At 44.6% G+C, this 18,999-nt stretch overlaps 1 protein-coding gene across 3 annotated transcripts in view; it reads right to left on the bottom strand.

The window, feature by feature from the left end:
• rtf1 (RTF1 homolog, Paf1/RNA polymerase II complex component) overlaps positions 1-18,999 on the bottom strand; it is a 129,991-nt gene that overhangs the window by 69,018 nt on the left and 41,974 nt on the right. The gene's annotated exons all lie outside the window — the stretch shown is intronic.

Genomic DNA, 18,999 nt, shown 5'->3' with positions numbered 1-18,999 from the left:
TTTACCCCCAATTAACCTACACCCCTGGTAAGTTTCAAATGATGGGAGGACACCAGAGCCCTCAGGGAAAACCCATACAGACACAGGGAGAATGTACACACTCCTTACAGTCAGCATGGAATTTGAACCTCAGTCTTAATCGCTGGTGCTGTAAAGGATTGTGCTAACCGCTACGTTATCCAGGCAGCCCTAATCAACCACAATCTACAACCTCAAGGCCTGGCATATTTCTTGGGGATCGACTCAAGTTCCACAAAGAGTGCAGGATGGCCTGATAGCAGCAGCATCAGCCATACTTCAGAATGAGGATCAACCTGTTTAAGCTACAAGATGGGACTATCTTCATTGCTTCGTTGATTACCATGGATACAGGTCAGCGAGAGTAGGCAAAAAAGTGGTTTGGCACAGATTAGATGGGTCGAAGGGACCTGTTTCTGTGCTGAAATGTTTTATGGTTCAATACCAAACAACATAAACATACAATAAACATCTGGACAATCACACAACCAAAAACCAGACAGAAATGGATGTGAACAATTAAACAACATATTGAAAGAGATGGCTGAACAAATATCTCCAATCTGCAGCCAGCACAATAAAAGCCAGTTTTCATCCAATTCAATTCACTCCATGTGATAAAGAAACTGTGAAAGGCATTGGATATTACAAAGACTTTGGACTCTGTCAACATTCCGGCAATAGCACAGAAGACACGTGTAACAAAACTGGCTATTTCCTTGGCCAAGATGTTACAGTACAACCTCAATTGGTCCAGTACACCCATTGGTTCCGCATGCTTCTGCCCAACCAAATTGGTATCTGTTTACTTCGCCACTGTTTTGTCCCACCCAGTCCAGTCCTTCCCCACCTACATCCGCGATACTTTACACGCCCTCCAAAAACTTCCAGTTCCATCTTTACCACGGACATCCAATCCCTATACACCTCCATCCCCCATACCAAAGACTTCAAAGCCCTTTGTTTATTTTCGGACAATAGATGCAACCAGTCCCCCTCCACCACCACCCACCTCATCCTCTAACTTCTTTGACATCCCAGTTTCTCCAAGTCAAAGGGATAGACATGGCTTTTTGTTGCCTACATGCAGCAGTCCATGCTTCAATCCTACACAGACAAGGCCTCTCAATTCTTCTTCCGCTACATCAGTGACTACTTTGATGCTGCCTCAGGCATCCATGATGAGCTTGTCAACTTTATCACCAACTTCCACCCCGACATCAGATTCACTTGGTTCATCAGGAAGCAAACTCTCAACAGGCATCTTCTATGAACCTATCAACTCCTAAAGTCATCAAGACTACACAACTTTTTTCCCTGTAAGGATTCCGTTCCTTTCTCTCAATTCTGTCTGTCACATCTGCTCACGGGATGAGGTCTTCAATGCCAGATCATCAGAGATGTCCCTCAAACAATGTGGCTTCCCCTCTACCACCATCAACCTCACCCACATATCCTGCATTATCCACACTCCTGCCCTGGCCCCCTCTGCCCCCATGCGCAACAAGGATTCCCCTTGTCCTCACCTCCTACCCCAACAGTCTCCACATCCAACACACCATTCTCCACCAGGGGCAGCACAGTTAGCGTAACGGTTAGCGCAACACTTTTACAGTGCCAGCGATTGGGATCAGACTGGGGTTCGAATCGCGTGCTGTCTATAAAGAGTTTGTATGTTCTCCCCGTCTCTGCGTGGGTTTTCTCTGGGGGCTCTGGTACATTTTAAATGATGGGAGGAAACCGGAGGTGTAGGTTAATGGGGCATAAATTGGGTGGTGTGGACTTGTGGGCCGAAATGGCCTATTACTATGCTGTATGTCTAAATTTTAAAAGCTTTTTTAAAATTCCACCACCCACTATTTGATCCCACCTCTAGATAGATCATTTCCTCTCCTTCCCTCTCAGTCTTCAGCAGGAAATGCTTACTCCATGACTCTCATCCACTCTTCCCTTCCCACCAATCACCTCCTTGGCAACTACCCGCGATCGCAGGAGATGCTCCTCTTGTGGCCACATTACCTCCTTTGCCACCATTCAGGGCCCCAAACAGTCCTTCCAAGTGAAGCAACACTTCAATTGTGAAGCTGTAGGTGTCATCCATTGCATCTGGTGCTCCCATTGTGGTCTCCTCTACACTGGAGAGACTAGATGCAGACTGGGAGATTGCTTCATTGAGCACCTTGGCTCTGTCCGCTGTAATAAAACAAATCTCCCAGTGTCCACCCATTTTAATTCCTCACATGCCTGACCATGGTCTCATGCACTGCCAGACTGCGACCACCTGCAAATTGGCAAAACAGCATCTCATATTCCATCTGGGCACCTTCCAACCAGATAGCGTTACCATTGATTTTTCTGGTGTCTGTTAGATTCCCCCCCTCCCCCCCACCCAATCTTTACAGTCTCCTTTCCTCTCGCTGTCTCTCTCCCCCTTTCCTTCAGTCTCCTTTTTCCCAGTTCTGCTTCCACAGAGACAAAAACAAATCCCGCCCCCCCCCACAATTCTCATCACTCTCGTTTCTTTGTCCCATCCATATCCAATTAACACCTTTTGTCTGTTGATCTGCACTCCACACCCCACCCATTCTTCCCCTCTCCCCAGCCTTTTAATCCAGGTACCTGCCTGGTTTTTACCCATACCTTGAAGAAGGGCTCAGGCCTGAAATATCGGTTTTACATCTTTACCTGTGATGAACACTGTGAGACCTGATAAGTTTCTCTAGCATTTCTGTTTTTACTACAATCACACCGCCTGCGGACTTTAGTGGTTTCACTTAGAACAACTACAACTCTAAATCTGTTATCTTTCCAGCATTGTAGAAAACCACCCAGTTATACACTGTCCAAGAAGCAAGACAATTCTAATCCAGCTATTAGTCTACTCTTGAGGTTAGCATAGCAGTTAATGCAATGCTGTTACAGTGCAAATGATCAGGACTGGAGTTCAAATTCAAGTTCTCCCCGTATCTGCCTGGGTTTTCCACAGGGGCTCCAATTTCCTCCCTCTCTTCAAAACGTACTGGGACGGTAATTGGGCAGCATGGGCTCATGAGCTGAAAGGGTCCGTTACCGTACAGTATGTCTAAATTTTAAAAATTTGATCTCAAGGTAAGTGACAGTGCTGTCAAGTAGCAATTGCTTAACAACAAGCTACTCGTAGAAGATTAACTTGGCTTCCGCAAAACTCACTCATTTTCTGGAGTTAAACAAGAAAGTCTGCAGATGCAGGGGTCGAGTGCAATACAACAAATATGCTAGAGAAAGTCAGCAGGTCATGCAGCATTCATTGAAAGTAAAGGTTAACCAACATTATGGGCTTGACTCCTTCGACAACTGCTCAGTCTTTTGCAATCAGAGGTCGGAGTTAGAATAGTCAAAGGGTAAATTTTAAGAGTACAGAGTCTGTATGTCCCTGTGAGGATTAAAAGAAAGGTTAGAAAATATAGGGAGCCTTGGTTTTCAAAGGACATTGGGAATTTGGTTTGGAGGAAGAGGGATGTGTACAATAGATGTAGAAAGAAGGAAAGAGATGAGGTGCTTGAGGAATATAAAGAGCGCAAAAAAAATCTTAAGAAATTAGAAAGGCTAAAAGGAGAAATGAGGCTGCTTTAGCGGACAAGGTAAAAATATATCTGAAGCTTTTCTTTCGGTATATTAAAAGAATTTTTTTTAAAAGTGGGCCCCTTGAGGATCAGAGGGGTCGGCTATGTGAAGAGTCAGAGGAGGTGGAGGAAATTTTAAGTGATTTTTTTCTTCAGTATTCACTAAGGAAAGGAATATTGAGTCAGGTGAAGTAAGGAAAACTAGTAGTGAAGTCATGGAAAATATGCAGATTAATGAGGAGGTGGTATTGGCTATTTTAAAGAGAATAATGGTGGATAAATCTCTGGGTCCTGACAAAATATTCCCTAGGACCCTGAGGGAGGTTAGTGTAGAAATAGCAGGGGCTCTGACAGAAATATTTAAAATGTCATTAGCCACAGGGGAGGTGCTGGAGGATCGCAGGGTAGCTCATGTCGTTCCACTGTTTAAAAAAGGCTCTAAAAGTAAACCAGGTAATACCAGGCCTATAAGTCTGACATCGGTAAATTAATGGGAGAATGTTCTTAGATAGAATATACATTTATTTGGATAGACAAGGACTGATTAGGAGTAGTCAACATAGTTTTGAACATGGTAGATCATATTTAACAAATATAGAAATTTTTGAGGCGGTTACTAAGAAGGCTGAGGATGTTGTCTATATGGACAACATTTGACAACGTTTGACAAGGTTCTGCATAAGAGGTTAGTTAGGAAGGTTCAAGCACTAGGCATTAATGTTGAAGTAGTGAAATGGATTCAACAATGGTTGGATGGGAGATGCCAGAAAGTAGTGGTGGAACATTGTTTGGCAAATTGTAGGTTGGTGACTAATGGAGTGCCACAGGGATTGGTATTGGTCCATTGTTGTTTGTCATATATATTAATGATGTAAATGATTAGGGCGCTAAATTCGATTAGTAAGTATGCAAATGATACTAAGATTGGTGGTGTTGTGGACAGTAAGGATGGTTTTCAAAGCTTGCAGTGCGATATAGGCCAGTTAGAAGAGTGGGTTGAAAGATGGCAGATGGAGTTTAATACTGATATTTGTGAGATGCTACACTTTGGTAGGACTAATCAGCAATGGTCATACACGTTAAACAGTATACAATTGAGAAGCACAGTAGAACAAAAGGGATTTAAGAATTCTGGTAACATAATTCCCTGAAAGTGGAGTCAAATGTAGGTGGTGAAGAAAGCTTCTGGTATTTTAGCCTTGATAAATCAAGAGTATTGGGTATTGGAGTTGGGATGTCATGTTGAAGTTGTGAAGGACATTGATAAGGCCAAATTTAGAATATCGTGTGCAGTTTTGTTTGCTGACTTATAGGAAGGAAATCAAGAGAATGCAGAGAAGATTTACAAGAATGTTGCCTGGGTTTCAGAGTTTGAGTTACAGGGAAATGTTAAACAGGCTGGTGCATTATTCTCTGGAGCGTAGAAGATTGAGGGGTGATTTAAAATTATGAGGGGGACAGATAGAGTAAGATTGAGAGTGGGGAAGATTCAAACAAGAGGACATGGATTGAGATTGAAGGGGGAAAGTATAGGGGAAACTGGAGGGGAATTGTTTCACTCAGAGGGTGGTGGGAGTATGGAATGAGCTTCTGGCCAAAGTAGTAGATGCGGGCTCGATTTTAATATTTAAGAAAAAGTTGGATAGGTATATACCTATGAGAGATGAGAGAGGTATGGAAGGCTGGGTGTGGGTCAATGGGGACTAGGTGGGAGAAGGTGTTCGGCATGGACTAGAAGGGCCAAACTGGCCTGTTTCTGTGCTGTAATTGTTATATTGACAAATTATGAGCAAAAACAGCAGGCATTGGAATAGAAAGGTGGGAAGAAGAGGGAGGAAAGGAAACAGAGGGGCAGGGAAAAGAAAAGAAACTTGGGAGGGAGGAGTTTTACTGAAATTGGAGGTTGATTTTAATGCTATCTGCTTGGAAAGTGCCCAGATGGAATATCAGGTGTTGTTCCTCCAATCTGTGGACAGCTTCAGTTTAGCAGGGCATGAGGCCATCGACAAACATGATGGTGTGGAATAAAAATGGTTGAACATTGGAATGTCTTTGCTATTGCAGCATAATCGCCCAGTCTGCATCCAGTCTCACTTCAGAAGAAGAGGCCACATATGAAGCATCGAATGTAGTAGATGACCCTTGCAGATTTACAAGTGAAGTAGTGGTTCACTTGAAAGGATTATTTGGAGCCCCAAATAGTGGCAAGGGAGGAAGTATGATCACAGAAGTAGGTACCAAGGGGGTGATTTGTGGGAAGGGATGTGGACCAGGGAGAAGGGAAGGTGTCTGGTAGTGGGATCAAGCTGTAGGTGGTGGAAATTGTGAAGGATATGTTGGATGCCATGGCTGGTGGGGTTGTACATGATGACAAGGTGAATCCTATCCTTGTTACAGCTCGGGGCAGGGCCAGGGCAGATGAGTGGAAAACTGAAGAGATTCAAGGAAGGGCTGAGTTGATGGCAGTAGATCAAAGTAGAGGAGAAGCCATGTTTTTGAAGGAGGAGGACATCTCTTTCTGGAATGGAAGACCTAATCTTGGGAAGGAGATGGAAGAACTGCGAGAAAGGGATAGATTCCTTTCAGGAAAGTGGGTGTAATGAGGTATACTCAAGGTAATTGTGCAAATTCGTTTATAGTAGATATCTATAGAGTTTTGTCACCCGAGATAGAAACAGTGTGATCGACAAAGGGGAGAGCGTTGCCATAGATGGATCAAGGGAATTTGATGTTGAGATGAAAGTTAGCAGCATAGTTGTGAGCTCATCATGATGAACCCTTCATCAAGGTATGAGAAAAGGTAGGAGGGCGGCCAAACAAAATGGTGGGTTGGGGGAGGGGCATGGGGAGAAGCACAGTCCCAAAGGCAGGAGGCAATAGGTGGATAAGGGAAGGGAGGGCACATCAGCAAGCAGAGGGGTTCTGTGTATAGAGAGGGAAGGAGGTAGATTGCTGGAGGAAAGAAGACAAAGGGAAAGGGAAGGGAGAGAGGACGGAGAGTAGGCTAGCAGAAACAGGATGCTAATGCCATCCGGTTGGAGAGGGCCTAGATGGAAAATTACGTGTTGCTCTTCCAATTTACAGGTGGTCATGCTGGGACAGTACACGAGGCCATGGACAGGCATGAGAGTGGGACACGGAGTTGAAGTGGTTGGTCAATGGAAGATCCCTGTCACTGATACCGACAGAGCGAAGGTCCTCAGTGAAGCGATTTCCCAGTCTGAGTCCAGTCTTTCTGACGTGGAGACGGCCACAGCAGGAGCACTGGATGCAGCAATGACTGAAATGAGGAGTTGCTTCACTTTAAAAGACTGCTTGGTGCCCTGAAAAAGTTTCTGACAAACTACCACCAACACGTCACATGCAAGAACCAGAGAAACAATACACTAGACCACTCCTATACCACCGTGAAGAAAGCATACCAAGCCTTACCATGACTGCACTTCGGCAAGTCTGACCACTTGGCTGTAGTTCTACTCCCAGCGTACAAGCAGAGAAGACCGAAGGCCACAGCACCAGTGACAAAGATGGCAAAAGCATATCGAGGGAGGAGCATCTGCAGGACTGCTTTGAATTGGTAGACTGGAACATATTCAAGAACTCATCCATAGATTTAAATAAATATGCAACAGGTGTTACTGACTTTTTCAAGACCTGCATGGATGAATGTGTGCCCACGCACAAATACCTGGTGTTCCCTAACCGAAGCCCTGGATGGATCAGGGAATTTGTAACCTGAGGGCATTTAAGGCCAGGGATCAGGATCTTTACAAGAAGTCCAGGTACGACCTCCAGAAGACCATATCTGAAGCAAAGTGGCAATTCCTCCAGAAGCTAGAAATAGATGCACATCAGCTATGGCAGCTATAGCCTACAAAGCAAGGGTGAACACTATAGGTGGCTATGATGCTTCTCACTCCCCAATGAGCTGAACACCACCTTTTCTGGCATTGAGAAGAACCACCAAACAGTGCCTACTAGAATCCCTGAAAAGGCCGAGGACACCATGATATCTGTCTCTGAGGACAATGTCAGAACATCAAGAAGATGAACCCTCGCAAGGCATCAGGTCCTGACTGCGTACCTGGCAGGGTACTGAAAATCTGCACCAACCAACTAGCCGAAGAGTTCATGAACATTTTCAACCTCTCACTGCGGCAGGCAGACGTTCCCATCTACTTCAAAAGGGCATCAAGCATCCTGGTACCCAGCAGCGTGAGCTGTCTCAGCACTAACCTACTGTGATAAAATGCTTCGAGAGGCTGGTCATAACTAGAATTAACACGTACCCAAGCAAAGATCTGGACCCAGTACAAATCACCTATTGTTACAATCTTTCTGCAGCCAATGCAATATCTCTGGCTCTCCACTCAGCTCTGAATCACCTTGAAAACAGCAATTCATACATATGGCTGCTCTTCATAGACCAGCTTGATCTTCAACACCATTATTCCCTCAGTGCTGGTCAAGAAGCTACAAACTCAAGGCCTCTGTATGCCCCCGTCGCCGGGAACTGGATCCTCGACTTTCTCATCGAAAGACCACAGTCAGTGCAAATTAGAAACAATATCTCCTCCTCACTGATTATCAACACAGAGGCTCCCCAAAGAGCGTGCTTAGCCCACTGCTCCATTCGTTATACACCCATGACTGTGTGGCCAGGCATAATTCCGATGCCATCTACAAGTTTGTGATGACACCACCATTGTTGGCAGGATCACAAACAGCAAGGAGGAAGCGTCCAGGAGGGAGAGAGATCAGCTCGTTGAATGGTGTAATGAAAACCACAAAGAGATGATTGTGGACTTCAGGAAGAAGTCAGGGGAACACAACCCAGTCCTCATTGAGGGATCAATAGTGGAGAGGGTCAAGAACTTCAAATTCTTGGGTGTCAACATCTCCTAGGATCTGCCCTGAAGCCTCCACGTTGATGCAATCACAAAGAAGGCTCGCCAGTGTCGATACTTTGTGAGGTGTCTGAGAAGATTTGGTGTTGTCACTGAAGACTTCATAATTTTCTACAAGTGTACCATGGAGACCATTTTGGCTGGTTGCATCACTTGCCTGGTATGGAGCCTCCAACTCTCAGGATAAGAATAAACTCCAAAGGTTTGTTAACTCGGCCTGCGACATCACAGGCACTAAAATTCACTCCATTGAGGACATCTACATGAGGCAGTGTCTTAAAAAAGCAGGCTCTATCCTCAATAACCCCACCACCCAGGCCATACCCTCTTCACTCTGCTACGTTTGGGAAAAAAGGTACAGGAGCCTAAAGACAAGCATTCAATGGCAAAAGGAAAGCTTCTTCCCTGCTATCAGATTCCTGAATAAGCAATGAACGATAGACACTGCCTTACTTTTTGTGCACAACTTTTTTATAGTAATGTCGTAAGATGGTTATAATATGAATATTTGCGCTATGACACTGCAGCAAAACACAGAATTTCATGACTTGTTCATGACAATAAATTCTGATTTTGAATGGTAGTGAGGGAGGAGGTATGGGTGCAGGTGTGGCACTTACTGCGGTCGCAGGGAAGGTCCCAAAGGGGTGGATGAGGGAGTCATGGAGGAAGGTGGAGAGGGGAAGATGTGCTTGGTGGAGGGATAATGTTGTAGATGTCGAAAATTACAGAGGATAATGCGTTTGGAAGTGGAAGCTAGTAGGGTGGAAGTTGAGGACAGAGGGAATCCTAAGTTTGTAAGGTCTGGGGACAAAAGCTGTCAGCACAGATGAGCAGGAAATGGAAGAGATGTGGGTAAGGGTTGAGTTGATTGATGGTGGTGGAGGGGAAACCATGTCTATGGAAGAAAGTGGACATTTCAGGTGATCTGGACTGGAAGACCATCTTGGGAACAGATACAGTAGAGACAGATAATTTGGGAGAAAGGAATAGATTCTTTGCAGGCGATTGAGTGTGAAGTGCAGTTGAGATAGTTGTGGGAGTTAGTGGGTTTGCAAAAAAAAAAGGCAGTGGAAAGCTCATCTCTTGAGATGGAGACAGAGAGATCAAGAAAGGGGTGAGTGTTATCGTAGATGGACTAAGTGAATTTGAGATAAGGTTGGAAGATGACAATGAAGTCAATGAGCTTATCAAGGGTGCATGAGGCAACCAGGATATAGTTGTCAATGTAGCGGAGGAAGAGTTGAGGGGCCATACCTGTGTAAGCTTGCAGCATGGATTGCTCCACTAAGCCCAGAAACAGGCAGGCGTAGCTGGGACCCACGCAGGTACCCATGGCTATACCTTTGATTTGCAGAAAGTGCAATGAGTGAAAAAAGTTATTAAGAGAGAACAAGTTCTGCCAGATAGAGGAGGCTGAATGGAATGGAGGTGTAAAGGGACTGGATGCCCATAGTGAGAAGAGGCAGTCATGCTCAGAGAATTGAAAATTATTGAAGAGATAGAGGGATTGGACCGGGGAGGAAAAATAAAGTCAATACTAGCTCTGTGGGGCAGAAGCTTGCAGAAACAATGCATCTACCTGGATAATTGGGTTTACGTATCTTGGGTAAGAGGTAGAGCCGGGCAGTACAGGGATGGGAAACAATGAGGTTGGAGGCCATGGGAGGGAGGTGACCTGGTTAGATGCCCTTGACATCAAGGCACTTTTGATGGATTATGTCATCAAGGATCTCTAGTTAAACTGGAGTCAATGGAAACCACGGTGTTTTTGGAATCAAACCTGGCACAAAGGAAAATTGTGGTGGCTGTAGATCAATCTTCTCAGCCACAGACAGAGTCCCAGGCTAACAATCTTCAGCTGTTTCATTAATGAATTTCTTTTAATTTCAAGTTCAGAAGTAGGGATGATTGCACAATCTTCAACATCATTCATGATGTCTCAGGAATTGAAAACGCAGCAAGACTAGGGCAATACCTAGGCATGGGCTGACAAGTGGAAAGTAACATTCATGCCAAACAGTGCTGCTGAGCAATGATGATGTCTGACAAAAGAAAATCCAGCCATAACCCGCCATCACCGAGCAACAAAGCACACAATCTTTCAGCTGTTCCCATTGGGAAAGAGATACTAGAGGATCAGAGCCAGCAAAGCCACCAGGCTGAAGAACAGGTTTTTCCAATGGACAGTGAGAATGCTGAATGATCAAAGAAACTGCTCACACTAACCATCCGAGAGACTCATATTCATGAAACAATATTTATTTGTATAGGTCACACGTTAAACTCTGGCCCGCGGGCCAAATTTGGCCTGCGATATAATTATATTTGGCCCGCAAGATCATATCAAAAATGTATTAGAGGTGGCCCGCTGGCCGCCGCGCCAGTATAGCGCATGGACAGTAACCGCTGTGTCCCAGGGTGAGAGAGAGAGAGAAAAATCCTGGTCCTTGAAAAGTAGTGGTGGGTGGTTTTATAAACACGCTGTCGTGTCCCCCCGCCCACCCCCCCACCGCAGCGCGGCCTGGCCGGTGTCAGGGGAAGCCAAGGCCGCTTCCCAGCACCCGGAACCCCAGTGGCACAGTGTTTCTTGGAGCTGCAGATGAAGTCGGGTCGCCGGAGGGAAGATTGGGGCTCCCCGCCGGGCGATGGGGGCGCTGGCCGCCGGCCGCCCTGCGCCTTCCCACCGGAGGGTGCCCAGAGTACACGTGGAAAGCGAGGCTGGTCGGGCAGGTAGGGTGGAACCCCCTGCCAATCTCGGGAGTGGCGTGGGCTGGATCGGGATTAGCCGCGCTCACCTGCTCCTCCACCGCTGACCGGGATCCCAGCGCGGTCCTGAGCGCGGAGACTGCCCTGGAAAGGTCCTGGGACACCGGTATGGAAAGAAGAGCAGGGTCCGTAGAACATTACAGATCAGAAACAGGCCCTTCGGCCTTTTGACTCTACCTCGTGAAAACCAAACACTGGAGAAACTCAGCGGGTTAAATCGTATCCTTTATCCAGCAGAGAGGTACCTGACAATGTTTGGCCCTTGATCCCCCTCATCAATGTATGAGCGAAAGTCTGTGGTTCTCGTAAAAACACCAGAAGGGAGAAACTCAGCAGGTCAAAGGGGGTCCGGGAGAAACTCAGCAGGTCAAGGGGGGTCCGGGAGAAACTCAGCAGGTCAAGGGGGGTCCGGGAGAAACTCAGCAGGTCAAGGGGGATCCGGCAGAAACTCAGCAGGTCAAGGGGGGTCCGGCAGAAATTCAGGGGGGGGGCCTGACCTCGCCAGGACCGTTGCCCACTTCCCCTCCCTGCCGCAGGCCGACCCGTGACTCACGGTGACGGGGCCGCTGATCCGCTGAGATGCCGCCCTGCAGCGAGAGTCGATGCCCCCGCACTGTCGTTGTCCAACCCGATCGCCCGCAAACCCCGCCCTCCCGCACACAGGCCTGAGTAAGGATTATGAACTTTAATCTCAGGATAAAACGATTTTCCAATAGTTTCATGTCACAATGATAAATATATTCCTGGTTAAAAATGGTCCTGCACCTGGATACAAGCTCATTAGGCATATAACTTGAAAAGTGTGTAAATCAAAGGATATCTGTACCAATGGAAAAAGGGCATGGCAAATAACCCTGCTAGAGTTCATGTCCACAATCAGTCACCCATTTGATTGTTTCAGGAATCATGTTATTCTCCCACATTCTCAATAGCCCTCAGATTTTACTATTCGACAGCACACTAGCAACATTTGACAAATCCTCCATAGAGAAATATTATTTATTGAATATTTTATTTTTCATTTGTTAATGCTTCTGGAAAGAGTTTATCCAAAACTATTATTAAACATTTATTTTAATAAGAAAAAGTTTAACATTACATATGTTGAAAGAAGAGAAAACATGCAGATGTTGTTGAAAATTTTCAATAAATATTTAGTTCGGCCCTCGACTTAGTCCAAATTTTTAATTTTGGCCCTCCGTGAATTTGAGTTTGACACCCCTGGTATAGGTGAATACTTGTTCTAAATATGTATTATTTGTCTGCATATGTGTTATGTCTGGTTGTGTGTCTGCATGTTTTGAACAGAGGACCAGAGAATGTTGTTTCATCGGGTTGTCATTGGAGCGACTTCATCTCCAACATCAAAGTACTCGAGATGGCAGAGGCCGACAGCATCGAATCCACGCTGCTGAAGATCCAACTGCGCTGGGTAGGTCACGTCTCCAGAATGGAGGACCATCGCCTTCCCAAGATCGTGTTATATGGCGAGCTCTCCACTGGCCACCGAGACAGAGGTGCACCAAAGAAGAGGTACAAGGATTGCCTAAAGAAATCTCTTGGTGCCTGCCACATTGACCACCGCCAGTGGGCTGATATCACCTCAAACCGTGCATCTTGGCGCCTCACAGTTCGGCGGGCAGCAACCTCCTTTGAAGAAGACTGCAGAACCCACCTCACTGACAAAAGACAAAGGAGGAAAAACCCAACACCCAACCCCAACCAACCAATTTTCCCTTGCAACTGTGTCTGCCTGTCCCGCATCGGATTTGTCAGCCACAAACAAGCCTGCAGCTGACGTGGACATTACCCCTCCATAAATCTTCGTCCACAAAGCCAAGCCAAAGAAGACGTGTGGAATCAGATGACAATAAACTTCACTTGCCTTGAATCCCCCACTGTCAGTATCCAAGAGGACACCATTAATCAGATACACAACTGGAGTGGGAATATACACAATGTGGTTGCAGGAGCAGATCAGAGGCCAGGAATCCAACTCCTCAAATCCTGTCCACCATCTACAAGGCTCAGATCATGAGCGTGGAGCACTTTAGACTTTCCCCCATAATGGAAGCTTCAGCACTCAGAAAGTTACCACCCCATGGAATTATGACATTGTGACCACTAATGAAACTTGGTTACAGGCAGGGCAGGACTGGCAGCTCAATGTTCTGGACTTCCATTGTTTCAGACACGATAGAGGGGGAAGGATGAAAGGGGGAGGAGTGGCATTGCTTATCAAGGAAAATATCACAGCTGTGCTCAAGCAGGTCCGACCAGAGGGCTCATCCACCAAGGCTATATGGTGGAGCCGAGGAACAGAAAAGGTATGACCACATTTATGGGGTTGTATTATAGACTGCCCAATCGTCAGTGAGAATTGGAGGAACAAATTTGAAGAGAGAGATAGCAGACAGCTGCAGGAAACAAAGTTGTGATAGTAGGAGATTTTTAACTTTCCACATATTTACTTGGACTGGACTGTAAAATAGAGGTTCTCAACCTTTTTCTTTCCACTTACATATCACTAAGTAATCTCTATGCCTTAAGTGCTCTGTGATTAATAAGGGATTCCTTAAGATGGCATGAGAGTGTGAAGGAAAGGTTGAGAATCACTGCTCTAGACCCAATTGTTACTGAAATATTTTGCTTGAGAAAAATTGTCATTGGCTCATTTCCTTTGGAGTGATGAAACCGTGCACATAACGAGTCAATCAGGTACAATTAAAACAGTGATTTTCAACTTTTTCTTTCCACCCACATCCCACCTAAAGCAATGCATTACTAATCACAGAGCACCTATGGCATAGGGAATACTTAAAAGTGGTATGTGAGTGGAAATAAAAAAGTTGAGAAGCACTGCAGTAAATGGACTGGATTGCTTGGAGTTTGTTAAATGTGTTCAGGAAAGATTTCTAAATTAACAGAAAGAGACATCAACGAGAGAGATTGCAATACTGCATCTATTAGGGAACAAGACAGGACAGGTGACAGAGGTATGTGTAGGGGAGCATTTTGGGTCCAGTGATCATAAAGGCATTACTTTCAAGTTAATTATGAACAAGAATAGATCTAGTACTCAGGTTGAGATTCTAAGCTAGAGAATTTTGACGTGAAAATAATATTGAGCAAAATTAGTCCCAGTAAAGATCAGAGTGGTCAGCTATATAAGGAACCAGAAGAGATGGGAGGGATCTTAAATGGTTTTTTTTGCATCAGTATTTACTTAGGAAACTGGCACAGAGTCCAGGGAAGTAGTAGGTAAAGAATTGGAATGTGTCCGAAGAGATCAAATATACAGTTCAAGTATTTGGATAGCCAGGGACTGATAAGGGATAGTCAACATGGCTTTATGCGTGGTAGGTCATGTTTAACCAATTTTAGATTTTTGAGGTTACCAAGAAAGTTCATGAAGAAAAGGCTGTGGAAATTATCTACATGGACTTCAGTAAGGCCTTTGAGAAGGTTCCACATGAGAATTTAGCCAGGAAGGTCCCAGATGCTCGGTATTCATGGTGAGGTCATGAACTAGATTTGACATTGGTTCCATGGGAGAAGCCAGAAAGTGGTAGTGGATGATTGCTTCTGAGATTGGAGGCCTGTGACTTGTGGTGTATCTCAGGGATCAGTGTTGGGACCATTGTGATTTTTATCTATTTCAATGATCTGGATGATAATGTGGTAAGTTGGACCAACAAGTTTCCAGATAACACAATGATCTGAGGCGTGTGGACAGCGAGGAAAGCTTTCAAAACTTGCAGAGGGATCTGGACCAACTGGAAAAATGGACTATAAAATGGCAGACGGAATTTAATGCAGACAAGTGCGAGGTGTTGTATTTTCAAAGGACAAATCAAGGTAGGACATACACAGTAAATGAAAGGGCACTGAAGAGTGTGGTAGAACGGAGGGACCTGGCAATACTGATTCGTAATTTCCTGAAAGTGCCGTCACAGGCAGATAGGATTGTAAAAAGAGCTTTTGGCATATTGGCCTTCGTAAATCAAAGTGAGTATAGGTGTTGGTATGTTATGGTAAAGTTGTGTGAGACATTGGTAAGTATTATGTGCAGTTTTGGTCACCTAACTAGTGGAAAGATATCAATAAGATTGAAAGAGAGCAGAGAAGATTTACTAGGATGTTGCTGGAACTTCAGGAATTGAGTTACAGGAAATAAAACTTTATTCCCTGGAGTGTAGAAGAATGAGGGGAGATTTGATAATGGTATACAAAATTATGAGGGGTATAGATAGAGTAAATGCAAGGAGACTTTTTCCACTATGGTTTGGAGGGATACAAACCAGAGGATGTGCATTAACAGTGAAAGGGGAAAAATTTAGAGGGAACATCAGGAAGAATTTCTTCAGAGTAGCGGAAGTGTGGAATGTTCTGTCAGCTGAAGGGGTATTTCTTGTCTGACCAATTTGTTGGAATTATTTGAAAAACTAAGTGTATCAACGAGGGAAGGGCATGGCCTTTGATAAGGTTGTATAGTCATAAATCAAAAGCACGGAGCAGGCTCTTCAACCCAACTTGTCCGTGCCAACTGAGCTCATCCTGTTTGCCTGCTTTTGATGCATACCGCACTAAGCCTTCGCCATCCATGCACCTGTCTCATGTCTTTTAAATGTTACAATTATACCCACTTCTACCATGTGTCCACCACCCTGTGCTCCTCAGATTCCTTAAAACTTTTCACTCGTTTTAGATTCCCCTACCCTGAGAAAATGACTGTGACTATTCATCTTATCAATGCTTCTCATGTCATATATCTCAAAAATAACCCCTACAAAGGAGAAAGATCCCAGTTTATCCAGCCTCTCCATAGGATTCAAACCCTCCAGTTTGTGTCATTTTCTCAATCTTTTTTGTACCCATTCCTGCTGAATGATATTGTGTTTTTACTTCAATCATAGATTTATACCTGTATATTAGTGTTTACTTGAATTGGGTTGGAGAAAGGTTTTTTTATACTAATCAGACTGATGGGAGATAGTGATGGAAATTTTAAAAAATTAGAGTTGTGGAATTAAAATTCAAGCCTGAAAGGGCAAAAAAATATAAGCAAAGGTGTACGTCAGAAGGGAAAAGTTAAGTCGGCATGGCACAGTGGTATGGCTAGTAGAGCTGGGTTTAATCCTGACTGCAGGTGCTATCCGTCTGCATGGATTTTGCGTATTGCCTCTGTACTTTGTGTGTTTCCTCCGGCATCTCAAAGATATTCAAATAGCCACTGTAAATTGCTCCTTGTGTATCTGCAGAGGTAGTAGATGGAATGTAGGGAGAATAAAAATGGATGCATAATTAGTGTAAATGAGTAGCTGATGGTCAGCATGTACTCAATGGCCTGAAGGGCCTGTTTTAATGCTAGATCTTTCCCTGACTGCCAGAGGAGTGCATAAACTTCAGACACATCAACGGAATTCGTAACAAGATCTATGAATAAATGCTACAAATAGCAACGACCTAATACACCAGAGGGTGGCCAAATTTGCTTAACGTGGCACATATGATAAATTTCAGATCTCTAAGAGCCGCAAGACTTACATGCACATTTTGTTACAAAACATTAATATAAATATTACGGTATACATATATATAATAATATTTATTCATACTTGTAGTTTTTAAACTGCTAATTTGTGTTAGTTTCAAAAATCAAAAAGTATATATACCATATATAGGCATGTAATAGTTGAATTTTGTGGACCGATTTTTAGGGTAAAATTTAGGGGGTCAACTATTACACACATACTGCTTCTAACGGCGGTAAGTAGCCATGTCACTCAGGATGTCAAGAGCTCTGATGGGCTGGTGGCTGGTATCAGGTGGCAAGACCAGATTCCGGGGAGGGGGGGGAGAGTCAGGAACTCAGACTGGCGGGCAGCTAGGACTGGGTGGTGTCTGCATTCCAGGTGTCAGGAGCCGTGATGGACGGGCAACTGGGACTGGATGTTAAGGCCACAGTTGAGGCATCAGGAGCTCAGATATGCGGACGGACAGGACCGAGGGGAGAGTCTGTGGTCGAGGTATCTGGAGCTCAGATGGGTGGGCAGGGGGGGCTGGGTCCGGATGGTAAGTCTGAGTTCAGCACTTTGGAAGCTCAGGTGCGCTGGCAGCTGGGGCCTAAGCAAGAGTCCGTGGTCAAGGTTCAGGAGCTCCAGAAGGTGGGCAAGAGTCTGCAGATGGGGTGTCAGGAGCTCGGATGGGCAGGCAGCTGGAACCAAAAATAGGGGGATCAACTTTTACATGGTATCGACTATTATACACGAATATACTGAATACACACCAAATATTTTCAATCACAAGCCATGCCCACTAAAACTACCATTATGACCATCGGCTCATACGATTCTTGTCTCAGCCAATGGGGCACACCATTATATGTCAACGAGGTGCATATAGCTCGGTTTGGCCACCCCTGTCATACATAGTACTCTATGTGCAATCTCACTAATAGCCTGCACAATTATAACAGTACTTGTCTGTTTCTAAATGCCAATGCTCTTACAATGAAGACCAATATGCAGATTGCCTCATTAATCTATTCCCGCACTGGCTTGCTAACTTTTTGCAATTCATGCATAAGAACACCTCGACTCTTCTACAATCCTACCCCATTTATATAATCTACCTTTTAGTTCCTTGAACTGAAGAACACAACCCAACACTATTCTCACTTTAAGACCATTTCCTGAACTTTTGCCCTATCTCTAGATCCCATGCAGAGTCTCAATACAAGAGTATCAGAATTATGCAGCACGGAAATGGACTGCATTAATTCTGATCTACTCTCATCTCTTTTACCATGATGCTCGTCACCTTTCCTATCCAAATATTATATCTACCTCCATCCCCTTCACCAAATATGTATCTAATGTGGATACCTGAGGGTATCATAAACACCAACCTTTGGGCAAGTTTCCCATTTGGGACCTTGGCAAATTCATTCCTATTGGTCAGAATGGTTTTCCCCACTCCTTAAGTGCAGATTTGTCGCATCCCTCAGAATCAGGATCTATTACAGTTGTTAGTTATCAGTGCTCACTGAATGGTTAACAGTGCCATTACTTCCTTTTAACATCTAATTGTAATTTTGACTTTTACATCAAGGAGACTTTCTCCAGAAATCTTTGCTTTGACTATTGGTTGCATAGGTCAAGGGAAAGATGATTCCTACAGTCAGTGCAGATTGGTAACAACATCTCCTCCTCACTGACAATCAACACAGGCACACCTGAAGGATGTGTACTTAGCCCACTTATCCATGATCATGTGGCTGGGTACAATTCAACTGCCATCTACAAATTTGCCGATGACACTGTGGTTGTGAGAAGGGGTAGAGGAGTGAGATAGGTCAGCTAATTGAGAGGTGTCACAACAACTACCTTGCACTTGAAGTTAGCAAAACTAAGGTATTGATTGTGGACTTCAGAAAGGGGAAACCAGAACACAAACCAGTCCTCATTGAGGGATTAGCAGTGAAGAGAGTAAAGAACTTCGAATTCCTAATGTCACCGTCACTGAAGATCTATCCTGGGACCATCATGTTGATGCAATAATGAAGGCACACTAGCGGCTCTATTCTCTTAGGAGTTTGAAATTTGATGTGTCACCAAAGATACTTGCAAGGACACTTGCAGTACACAGGTATACTGCTGTATACTTGCAGTACACAGGTGTACTGTGGAGTGCATTCTGAC

Source organism: Narcine bancroftii, chromosome 2, assembly GCF_036971445.1.
Source record: "Narcine bancroftii isolate sNarBan1 chromosome 2, sNarBan1.hap1, whole genome shotgun sequence".
Taxonomy (NCBI): Eukaryota; Metazoa; Chordata; class Chondrichthyes; order Torpediniformes; family Narcinidae; genus Narcine; species Narcine bancroftii.
This window is presented reverse-complemented; position numbering and strand designations above follow the sequence as displayed.